Here is a 13,359-nt window from a genome sequence, read left to right as displayed (position 1 = left end):
AAGATCTAAAATGAAGAAATAAATATAAACTTAATTTATTAGGAAAGAAAGAGAACAAGTATGGAAGTTGGTGAAGAGGGGACGAATGATGGGTGAATATAACAAATTAAGCCTGTGATGTATTACAATCCCAGACTCTTCCAGATACCTCCGGATGAGAAGTTAACTCTTGGTTAACTCTTCCCAATCTTAGGTAAAGAAATTGAGATCCAGTGAGTTAAAATCCATGAAGAAAGGCAGTGGAAGAGACATAGCTGCAAATGTGTTGCTGGTCAAAGCACAGCAGGTTAGGCAGCATCTCAGGAATAGAGAATTCGACGTTTCGAGCATAAGCCCTTCATCAGGAATAAGAGAGAGCCAAGCAGGCTGAGATAAAAGGTAGGGAGGAGGGACTAGGGGGAGGGGCGATGGAGGTGGGATAGGTGGAAGGAGGTCAAGGTGAGGGTGATAGGCCGGAGTGGGGTGGGGGCGGAGAGGTCAGGAAGAGGATTGCAGGTTAGGAGGGCGGAAGGAGATGTGGCTGTGGTAACGAGTCTGTAATTCGTGACAAATGGATTTTTCACTATACTCATTGAGTATATGTGACAATAAAGGCTATTCTAAGGATCTGAAGAGGTTAATATTGAGGAATGCCTTAAGCTGTAACAAGTATGATGAGTGGAAGAGACATAGACAAGGTAAAACGTATCAGCAAAGATTTCATTTTAATTGATCTTTCTAAGTGAAAATGAAGAATTTTAGTAATGCATTAGATATGATACTTAAGGCATAATCCAGGTTAAACAGCTTTCCACTGCTGATGTCAGTGAAAACTGTGAGCTGTATACGTGACTGAGTGAGTTTACAACACAACAGTTGATGCATTTTCTGTCAGCACCAACGTCAAGTGTAGGAATCTATACGGTCTGCTTGGTCCAGTGCAGAAGAAGAAAACCACTGACTGGTCAAACTAAAAGAGACACTTGTATTGAAAAAGTAGTTTACTGAGTGTTAGTAACTAGTTGCTTGTTACGTTGATGTGATGGACATTGTAACAGCGACAAAGAAGAGAACCTTGATGTTGGGAACCTAAATTGTTTGCCCATAAGTCCTTATGAACTCATCATATTTGTTACAGCTTAAGGCATTCCTCAATATTAACCTCTTCAGATCCTTAGAATAGCCTTTATTGTCACATATACTCAATGAGTATAGTGAAAAATCCATTTGTCACGAATTACAGTGCTGACTTTTAGATACAATACTACCAAGGCACAGCTTCTTTAGTTACAAGATCTTAGACAAGGGAGAATTAAAATGACCAGTGTTACAGAAATAAAAGATCAGTACGACAGACCATATTGGCACCTAGCTTTCAGCCCGCAACAGCCTGTGGCCCACAGCTTAAGTAATATCATCTCTCACATTTTTTTCACGATTAATATTGTACATTCATATACATAACTTCATGTTCCATTACCCAATCTCCATGCAATCTCTGATCACAAATTTAGGTAGTCTGTTGGTTTCACTATTCCCCAAGAGTGCATTCTTTGGATTAAAAGGCTGGTAGCTTGCTGCGTGGAGGGCAGTTGAATTTGATTCTCTTTCTGACAGCTCAGGCCTATAGGTCTCTTTGAACTAGAGGATCTTTAATCTCTCGTAATCCTTTACAAAGAATATCTTTCCTGCTGAAACAAGTCTCTGCAATATCCTGAATCTCCAAAGCAGGCCATTTATTCCTCTCAGTGTCTTGAATCATTGGACATTGGTTATTACTTCCTAACGATAGCTTTCATGGAGTTGCATAACTTAGATTCACCACATCTTTCATCCATACCAGCAGACTTTTATTCTCAACTTGACTGTAGATCTGGGCTGAACTATGCAAGACTCTTTACTTCACAATTGTCTTTGGTTTGGACATTCTCATTTACCATCAGTGATTGCACCACTGAGAAAACCCGTGTACTCTTCTTTAGTTTTTCTGTTTTAGAATTATTTCTTGCTTGGTATGATTTCTGTCACTTATTCATAAAAAAAAGATAAGGAAGTTAAATACTCGATTTAAATATGGCTGTTCCCAGTCATCTCAACATTTAATTTAAATCAACCATAATCATTTGTTCATCAAATGTGTTACAATCTGAGTTTCATCATTAATAGATTTGTCAGCTCATGTGGTGCATACTGATCAGTGGCTACCTCATTGCCTGCCTTTTCCCACAAACCTTGCTGATTTTTGCAGTCTGAAATCTCTCCAGTGTTGATGACAGCGGAAAATATTTTTGTCAAAACTGTATGTTCACAGGTTCCCATCTTGTTAATGGTACAAAACAAATTTCTTCTGCCAATTTGGCTAATTTCAATGGATTCTGGATTCCTCTATAGGTCTAGGAAGCCCAATGAAATCTTCAAACCAGTTGTCCTTTGATTGGTTGTTGCTTGACCAGTTGTCCTCATCTATAACTCATTTAATTCTTCCATTATTTGACTAAGATTAAGGTGAAGACATACATTCCTATTCAAGAATTAGAATTCTTGATTATGAAATAATTTTAGGACTTACTTCTTGGCATCCCTTTTATTGGAGAATTGCTCTGACCATACCTTTAATCTTAGGTTCCATGCCCCTTGGACTATACAGTTGCATTGTTGTCAGTGTATGTTTTCTTGAACATGGTTCATTGTCTGATAATATAGTGACACTCGGCATACTGCCAACTTGAAATTTGTGCTTTGGTCATTGATGTAAATATTAGCTTGCTAAAATATAAATTTGGATCACTTATTTCCCCATAGAACAGAGTCATAGATCATAGAAATGTACAGCACGGAAACAGACTCTTTGGTCCAACTTGTCCATGCCGACCAGATATCCCAACCCAATCTAGTCCCACCTGCCAGCACCTGGTCCATATCCCTCTAAACCCTTCATTTTCATATACTTATCCAGATACCTTTTAAATGTTGCAGTTGTACTCGCCTCCAGCACTTCCTTTGGCAGTTCAGTCCACACACAAGACTCTCTGCGTGAAAAAGTTGCCCCTTAGCTTTCTTTTATTTCTTTCCCCTCTCACCCTAAACATATGCCCTCTCGTTCTGGACTCCTCCATCCCAGGGAAAGGACCTTGTCCATTTACCCTGTCCATGCCCCTCGTGATTTTATAAACCTCTATGAGGTTACCCCTCAGCCTCTGACGCCTCAGGGAAAACAGCACTAGCCTATTCAACCACTCTCAATAGCTCATATCCTTCAACCCTAGCAACATCCTTGTAGATCTTTTCTGAACCCTTTCAAGTTTCACAACATCTTTCCGATAGGAAGGAGACCAGAATTGCATGCAATATTCCAAACGTGGCCAACCAATCCCTTGTAAAGCCGCAACATGACCTCCCAACCCCTGTACTAAATACTCTGACCAATAAAAGAAAACAAACTAAATGCCTTCTTCACTATCCTATCTATCTGCGAGTCTACTTTCAAGGAGATATGAACCTGCACTCCAAGGTCTCTTTGTTCAGCAAAACCTTACCATTAAGTGTAAAAGTCCTGCTAAGATTTACTTTGCCAAAATGCAGCACCTCACATTTATCTAAATTAAACTCCATCTGCCACTCCTCAGCCCATCAAGATCTCGTTGTAATCCAGGGTAACCTTCATCGCTGTCCATTATACCTCCAACTTTGGTGTCATCTGCAAACTTATTAACTATACCTCTTATGCTCACATCCAAATAATTTACATAAATGATGAAAAGTAGTGGACCCAGCAACAATCCTTGTGGCACTCCACTGATCACTGGCCTCAAGTCTAAAAAACAACCTCCACCACCACCTTTGTACCTTTGAGACAGTTCTGTATCCAAATGGCTAGTTCTCCCTGTATTCCGTGAGATCTAACCTTGCCAACCAGACTCTCTTGTCGAACATCTTACTGAAGGCCATATAGATCACATCTACCATTCTGCCCTCATCAATCCTCTTTGTTACTTCTTCAAAAAACTTTCTGAGACATGATTTCCCATGCACAAAACCATGTTGCCTATCCCTTATCAGTTCTTGATTTCTAAATACACATACATCCTGTCCCTCAGGGTTCTCTCCACAACTTGCCCCCCACCGATGTCAAGCTCACTGGTCTATAATTCCCTGGCTTGTCCTTACCACCATTCTTAAATAGTGGCACCACACTAACCAAACTCCAGTCTTCCGGCATCTCACCTGTGAATATCGATGATACAAATATCTCAGCAAGAGGCCCTGCAATCAATTCCTTAGTTTCCCACAGAGTTCTAGGGTACACCTGATCAGGTCCTGGGTATTTATTCACTTTTATGCATTTCAAGACATCCAGCACTTCTTCCTCTGTAATATGGACATTTTTCAATATGTCACCATCTATTTCCCTACATTCTATACCTTCTATGTCTTTTTCCACATCAAATACCAATGAAAAATACTCTAATATCTCCCTCATCTCCTGCAGTTCCACACAAAGGCAGCCTTGCTGACTTTTGAGAGGCCCTATTCTCTCCCTAGTTACTCTTTTGTCCTTAATATATTTGTCAGAACCCTTTGGATTCTCATTAGCCAAAGCTATCTCATGTCCCCTTTTTGTCCTCCTAATTTCCCTCTTAAGTATACTCCTACTGCCTTTATACTCTTGTAAGGATTCACTTGATCTATCCTGTTTATACCTGACATATTAGAATCTCTAGAGTGTGGAAACAGGCCCTTCAGCCCAACAAGTTGATATCCACCTTCCGAAGAGTAACCCACCCAGACCCATTCCCCTACCCAGACCCAATATATGTTTTCTCTTTTTCTTAACCAAACCCTCAATTTCTTCAGTCATCCAGCATTTCCTATACCTACCAGCCTTTTCTTTCACCCTTACAAGGTTCTTTTCTGTTGTAGTCTGTTTCACTTTATTAGTCATTTTTTGTGGGTAGCTGTTAATTTTTTATTTTTCTGAGACTGTGTCACACTTCAGCATATTTTCTGAAATTACCTATTGTGTGACAGATAAGCATTCATTTTTAATTGCTCCAATCTATCAATGTCTGTGAGATATATTTGCTTCACAGCATTGTCAAGGACCTTTGGTGTTTTTTGCCTGGTCTCCTTGGATGTGTTATTTATGGTTTGGTAGCTTAAGAATTGAATAGACTGTGCTCTTCGCCTGTGCCAAGATTGATGATCTTCTGCTAGGATTGATTTGTGTTGCTTCTAAGCTTCTGCTTCACTCACCATTAATGACTTTCTCAAAAAGCAAGTCTTCTTTGGATTGTAATAAATCTAACATAGACTCATCAGCAATTCCCGCAACAATTCTTTCTCTTTTGAATTGCCATAATTGTATATTTCCACTAATCTTTAGAGATTATGCAAGAAATTATATATCCTCCACATGCTGAATTCTTCTATTAAACCTTGCTCATTCAAAATTTGTATTTGTTCTGAAATTAAAGTAGTCATCAAAAACTTGCAGGACTTTTTAAAAAGTACTTGTTGCTCCTTTTACTCCTTGGTGAGCTATAATGTTATCAGCTATGCTCAAATTGTATATCAGAGTCTATTTACATGTTCAGCTTTCAGTTTAGTATCAAATTTGGAAGCTTTTCTATATTTTAAAAATCATTTTCTCCAATTTGTCTCATTCTCTGCTCTACTTGATCCATCTTTGAAATTAGATCTTTCTGGAAATATTGTAGGAGTCAGAGCAACATCGAATGGCATGATTTGTGGCAGAATCAAATGAGAATTCTCACAAGGCCTATCTTGGGAAGTAAACAAATGGCTTAAAGAGTGGTGTGAGAAAGAAGGGTTCCATTTCGTGAGGGACTGGCATCAGTATTGGGACAGAGGTGAACTGTACTGTTGGGCTAACCTGAACTGATCTGGGACTGGGATCCCAGTAGAAAGACTAAATATGAAGACTAAATATGACACTAAGTTAAGTTAGAAGGGGTAAAGGCTTAGCAGAAGTTATTAAAATTTCCAGAACAAGTAATAGGACAGAGAGTATGGAAAGGGTCAGGAATCTAACTGCAAGGACAGTAGATGAGAGGATAACTATGTGGAGTGGGGACAGTCAATGCAGGACTGGAGGTGGAGCATTTAAATGCAGGTAATATATGAAACAAGGTAAATGAGCTTGTAGTGCAGATTGAAAGGACAGGCTGATTGACCGAGAGGACGGGATTGCCTTGTTAGTAAGAAATGAAATTCAATTGATGGCAAGAACAAATATATAGTTGGAAGGTATAGAATCTGCATGGGTAGAGTTAAGGAACTGCAAAAGAAAAAAGACCATGATTGCAGTTATTAGAATTAGAATTAGTACATCCTTTATTGTCATGTGTACTCAAGTACAGAAGGACGGAAGAACAGTGAAAAGTTCAAAATCTTGCCCCATGTGGTGCCATCTTAGGTACAAAATACCTAGGTACAGACCCTAGATACAAAATATAGAAATAAAGGGAAAAGAAAGGAAAAAAAGCTACTTACTTATCGTTGTTCATAGTATAAGTTAGAAAAATGAGAATAAACTTGGAAAAAAAATTACAGTCTTTCCATAAAGGACAGCAGGAGATCAGCACAATGGGCTTCCACACATGGTTTGTCCAAGTTTACAAGCCACTGACCACCCGCACCAATCCCCAGTCCAGCTATAATCCTGCTCCATTCAGGCCTCCAGCCCACTGGCCTCCAGGTGATTGTCTGTCCCCCCTCCATGTGAGACCCCAGCCTGCTGGCGGCCACTGCTCCACATATGACCTACTGGCTGTTCTTGCTCCCCCAAGCCTCCAGCTGTCCCTCCTGCGCTCGGGGCTCTAGCCTGTCGGCCATCCCTGCTCTTCTCAAGCCTCCAGCCCAATGGTCATTCCTGCTCCACTCAGGCCTCCAACCCACTGGCTATCCCTGCTTCAATCAGGCCTCCAACCCACTGGCTATCCCTGCTTCAATCAAACCTCCAGCCCACTGGCTATCCCTGCTTCAATCAGGCCTCCAACCCACTGGCCATCCCTGCTTCAATCAAACCTCCAGCCCACTGGCTATCCCGGCTTCAATCAAACCTCTAGCCCACTGGCTATCCCTGCTTCAATCAAACCTCCAGCCCACTGGCTATCCCTGCTTCAATCAAACCTCCAGCCCACTGGCTATCCCTGCTTCAATCAAACCTCCAGCCCACTGGCTATCCCTGCTCCGTCAGGCCTCCAACCCATTGGCCATCCCTGCTCTGTCAGGCCTCCAACCCATTGGCCATCCCTGCTCCGTCGGGCCTCCAGCTTGCCGGACTTCACTGCTTCGCTCAGGCCTCCAACTTGCCGGCCATCCCTAATCCATCGGGCCTCCAGCCCATTCCACTCAATACCTCTAGCCCACTCCACCTCAGGAGAGAACACCAAGAAGGATCAAAGGGGGAGAAAAAAGGGAAGAAAATGGGAAATAAACAGGAGGAGTGGAGGGGATCCAGTTGGAGCATCTTACTCCACCACCATCTTGACTGGAATATACAGGCCCCTGAGTAGTAGTCAGGATACTGGGAAGAAATCAAATCAGGGGATAGAATATTATTGTAAGAAAGGCACTATTACAGTCATCATGGGGTAATTTAATATGCAGGTGAACTGGGAAAATCAGGTTGGCGGGGGATCTCAAGAAAAAAGATTTGTGGTTTTTTGGAGCAGCTTGCAGTAGACCCCACTAGGGAACAAGTAATTCTGGATTTTGGTTTTGTGTTATGAGTCAAACTTGATTAGGGAGCCTAAGATGAAGGAATTCCAAGGGAGCAGTGACCATAATATGACAAAACTCACCCTGTAGTTTGAGAGGCAGAGGCTGGAATCAAAAGCAATGGTATTGCAGTTGAGTAAAGGTAACTACAAAGACATGAGAGAGGAGCTGGACAAAGTTGATTGGAAGGGATCCTAGTAGGGAGGATGGTAGAGCAGCAATGGCAGGAGTTTCAGGGGTAATTCAGGTGGCACAGCAAAAATTAATCCTTAGGAGCAATTAACATACTAAAGGGAGGATGAAGCAACTATGGCTGATAGAGGAAGTGAGGGGCAGCATAAGAGCAAAAGCATACAATGTGGTGAAGACTAGTGGGAAACCCAGAGGATTGGGAAGCTTTTTAAAAATAACAGAGGGTAACTAAAATGCAATAAGAAGTGGGAAGATGAAATATGAAGATAAAGAGGTGGGTGAGTTTGTAATATGAAAGGAGACTGCAAGAGTTTATTTTTAATCTACAAAAGGTAAGGTAAAGGCAAGAGTGGACATCAAATTACTTGAAAAGAAGGCTGGGGAAGTTGTAATGGAGATCAAAGAAATAATAGAGGAACTGAATAGATACTTTGCATCAATCTTCACAGTGAAAGACTCAGTAGCATTCCAGAACTTCAAGCGAGTCAAAGGGCAGTGTGGTGGCCATCACTAAGGAGAAGGTGCTGGGGATGCTCAAAGGTCTGAAGGTGGATAAATTGAGGGTACATAGATAAACTACACCCAGGGTTCTGAAGGAGATGCCTGAGAAGATTGTGGAGGTATTGGTAGTGATCTTTCTTGAATCACTGGAATCAGAGAGGGTCTAGAGAACTGGAAAATAGCTAAAGTGATAGTTTTGTTTAAGAATGGAGGGAGGCAGAAAACAGGAAATTATAGGCTGGTTAGCTTGACCTTAGCTGTAGGTAAGATTTTAGAATTGATTGTTAAGTATGAAATTACAGGAGACTTGCAAGTGTATGGTAAAATAGGCTGAATCAGCACAGCTTTTTCAAAGGGAGGTCATGCCTGACAAATATGCTGGAATTCTTTGAAGAGATAACAAGCAAGTTAGATAAAGGAGAGCAGTATGCGTGATGTGTTTGAATTTGCAGAAGGCCTTTGACAAGGTGTCACACAGGAGGCTTCTAAATAAGATAAAAGTGTTAGTGGCAAGGCACTGGCATGGATAGAGGATTGGCCAACTGGCAGAAGGCAGGCAGTGTGGTAAAGGGGTCTTTTTTGGGATGGCAGCTGGTGAGTAGTGGAGTTCTGCAGGGGTTTGTGTTGGCACTACAATTATTCACGTTGTACATGAATAATCTGGATAAGGAACTTAGGGCAACATTGCTCAGCTTGCAGATGGCACAAAGATAGGTGGAGGGACAGGTATTGTTCAGGAGGTGGGAGGCTGCAGTAGGACTTGGACAGGCCAGGAGAATGGGCAAAGAACTGGTAGATGGAATACAATATAGAAAACTATGAGGTTGTGCACTTTGTAGGAAGATTAGAAACAAACTATTTATTAAATGGGGAATGATTTTGAAAATCAGAAGCACAGAGGGACTTGGGAGTCCTGGTTCACGATTCTGTTTAGGTTAATACATAGGTTCAGTTGGCAATTGGAAAGTAAATAAAATGTCTAGATACATTTTGAGAGGCTAGAATACAAGATTAGTGATGTATTGCTGAGGGTGTATAGGGCAGCAGACAGACTGCATATGGAATTTTGTGAGCAGTTTTGGGTCACATATCTAGAGAAGGACATGCTAGCCTTAGAGTTTCCAGAGGAGCTTCGTAAGAATGATCCCAGGAATGAAGGATGTGTGTTGGAGGAGCAGTTGAAGACTGTGACTCTGTACTTGATGCAGTTTAGTTTGGTGAGGAGGCATCTCAATGAATCTTACAGAATATTGAAAGACCTAGATAAAGTGGAAATGGAGGAGATATTTCCACTAGTCAGAAAGACTAGGACCCAAGGACACAGGCTTGGAGTGAAGAGATGACTCTTTAGAACTGGGCTGAGAAGGAGTCTCTTCAGCCATAAGGTGTTGAGTCTGTGGAACTCATTGCTGGAGAAGACTGTGAAGACCAGGTCATTCAACTCAGAGATAGATCAGTTCTTGATTGGTAAGGGGATCAAAGGTTACAAGGAGACGGCAGGAGAATGTGTTTGAATGAATGGCAGTCCAGACTTGATGGGCCAAATGGCTTAATTCTGCTCTTATATTTTATGGCTTTATAGTCTTATCTCAACATCAGGAGGGTTCTTTTAATGTTTTAGACAAGTGTGTGGCAGGTTTCTCACTATTTATGGCCAATTAACTGAAGTTGTCAATTAAGGGAGTTTATTTCTGGTTAAACTTGGGTGTATTAATGGTCCCACTCACCTCTTTAATATTTAGCTTCCTATCATTACTCCACCAAACAAGCCAGACATTGAGAAATCTTGACATGGAAGGCAGTTTGCGCTGACCGAACTCTGTGTTGGGCAAGGGATACCAACATCTCAGGGCACGTTCCATGGGCTACTGCAGTAAGGACACTGTGTGCTCATGGACATGACATAGCTCATGGACTGGACCTTGCTGTTTTCTCAACTCTTCACTTGCCCCCATAGTGCTCACTCACTCTGAGCCTACCTAAAGCTCACAGCACCCCTGCTTTGTGCAATTTCCCCCTCAGCCAGATATACCAGACTCGTATTATTTCTGCTTTGCCATGCCATTTAGCAGACACAAATGTTTGTCATTTATGGACTTCAACTGTCTTCAGTCAAGAGAAGAGAGATAGCTTTCAGTTAGGGGGTCGCAGCACAATAGATCAAGAGCAGTTCAGTTACCAGTGACTTGGACATAGTCAGTCAGTTGGGGTTGTAAATATCATTGCTTTTCATTTTTCTGCATTTTTGATTCAGGGTTGAAATAGGATATGAGCTGCTTTCAAAACCAAGGATTGCTGTATTATTTAAAAACTAGGAATCTGGTACTCATTGGAAGTACTGTTTACTCAATTGTTTGTTCAAGCAGAAGACTTGTTTACAGATGAGCTGGAGCCAAGAGATGTGTATAAATGGAGCTTTAGTCAGCAACAAATAACTGATTGGTCTACGGACTATTGACTAGTTATCAAGATCTGCCTACCAACGACTGTGTGATTGGCTCCAGGTGGCTGAACAACTTGGGGATATGAGTGTTAGGCAAAAACCATTGAACTTCTGGAGGAGAAGAAGCTGTTTCTGTAAAAAGCATCTTGAGCCTAAAGAAAGCCAGTTTGTTTCCCTTTCCAGTTGATGTAAGTAGTGACTTTTAATTGATAAGTCAAAGACCTTTATCAGTGGAAGTGAGTCATCTTGTGCCTCCTGGAAATGGATGAAAATATCTGGAAAAGGAAGATCAAGAAGCAGCATTCTGATCAGTAGAAGAATCATTTCTGCAAATCCTGTGGACGAGGACCTCTGGACTACCTTCCCAGACTTGTCCTTCACCCATTACATTCATACTTTTTCCCTGTCTTTATCTGCCTGTGTGTGTATAAGGGGACTAGGGAATTAAAGATTTAACTTGTAGAGTTATGCATCAATGGTTCATAATGACTTATCTGTATTTAGAATCTACTTCTTTGAAATAAATAATCATTCTTGTTTAGAACAGAAATCTGGTCTGTGCTTTCAGCCTGAGTGTGATGGGCAGGTACATTGGGGAATTCTCTACACTTACAAAATGTTTAACCTCTGTGATGACTGCAGGAATAGCAGAACTTCATTTCCAGTGAATTATCCCAGTGAGGAGTAACAGGTTGGTCAGAGTCCAGATACTCTCCACATGAGGGGTGAGGAGCTAAAAGTCAGGCAACACATCTTGGAGAAGATGTTTCCAAGAATCTGAAAGGCTAGGACCCAAGGACGCAGCTTTGGAGTGAAGGGATGACTCTTTAGAACTGGGCTGAGGAGAAGTCTCTTCAGCCAGAGAGGATTGAGTCTGTGAAACACATTGCTATAGAAGACTATGGAGACCAAGTTATTTTACTCAGAGACAGATTGGTTCTTGATTGGTAAGAGGATCAAAAGTTACGTGGAGAAGGAAGGATAATGTGGTTGAGAAACATATCAGCCATGATCAAAGAGCAGTCCAGAAATGATGGGTCAAATGGCTTAATTCTGCTCTTATATCTAATGGCATTATAGTCTAATAATGGAGGGCATGTAGCCTTAGTGGTGTTGATGGTTGTGAGTAACAGTGAGTGAGGGAAGATATTGTAGACAATTGTGACAGTGTGAAGAATGAGCCTTAATGAAGGTTGACAGTAAAGCTAGAGTGAGTGTGAAGTATCAGAGGAAAGGTGGTGGCATTTATACTGGCAAAGTGGAGAAAGATATATTAACCAGTTCTTCCAGTGCTGGGCATTCCTCCAAACAATTGACTCTAACCCCATTGACAACCTTGGACCAGGCTGGCATGGTCTGGTGTTGTAGCCTTCACTGTGGGTCCTGGGGAAGAGGATGTCCTGCCAGCACACCACCCTGAATGGCCTGTAATACTGTGCCAGTGCCTAAAGTTTTTCCTCATCCATTGAACATTCCAGCTTAGTCAAGGAGTCTCCAACATCTGTCCTTTCTCCAGTTAAACCCTACTGGAGACTGATTCAATACAATACCACCATGCAATGCAGTATCATCTGCTTTGGAGTAACTAAATTCTCCTTCTCCAGGGAATACCTTGCAAAACATGTCTTATTATTGCCATTGAATGTAGATTCTTCTGTGTTGACTCTTATCATGAGGGTTTTTCTGTAAAATTCTAAATGTTCAGTTCTTCTCTGCTGACAGCACGAGCAGGAGACTTAAAGGTGAGCATGTGGATATTGGAATATCTTCAGATTTCCACCACTGCCAGCTGAATGAAATCTGCACCTGCTGCTCACCATGTTGTATATGCAGCTGAATAGAATCATGTGATGGATTAGCTGCCACCATCCTCATTAAATTGAGAGATCTATAGGACTTTAACAGTAGAGGAAAATTACTCATTGATTTAACTTCAAGAAGCTCTTGTATTGAACAAAAGACAGTTTATATTGCAGGTTAGTGACTAGTTACAAGTTATATTAATATAATAGATATTTTACAAAGAACGTGAAGAGGACCTAGATTTTAGGTCTTACTCCAACATGGTCCTAAGCTGTTCAGCCCACAAGTGCTTATGAGAGCAACATAGTGGGTGCTGCTTAAGGTACTCCTCAATATTAACCGTTCCAGATCATGATGGAATAGAACCAAGCAGTTGGGAGTATGCTGAATTCTGAGGCAAGGCATGAAGATTTTGACAAGGGTGAAACAGCTAATTTCCATTTCCCAATGTAAAATGGAGGAATTTCTAGTTTTCTGGCAATGTAACTGTGAATTATATTTATATGATCTAAATTAAGTGGCCGGGAAGCTACTTCAACTTTTAATTGTTTTTACTTTTTAATTTGTTTGGCTACATTTCATATTTGCACTTGATATTGCCTGATTCGAATAGGATTCTCTTGAGGATAATTGTTTGCGACAAGTAATTAAACATTTTGCTCAATAGAAATATGTTGTAAACACAGCCATATGTTTAC

This window comes from Hemiscyllium ocellatum, chromosome 10, assembly GCF_020745735.1.
Source record: "Hemiscyllium ocellatum isolate sHemOce1 chromosome 10, sHemOce1.pat.X.cur, whole genome shotgun sequence".
In the NCBI taxonomy this organism is placed as follows: domain Eukaryota; kingdom Metazoa; phylum Chordata; class Chondrichthyes; order Orectolobiformes; family Hemiscylliidae; genus Hemiscyllium; species Hemiscyllium ocellatum.
Note: the sequence above shows the minus strand (reverse complement) of the source record.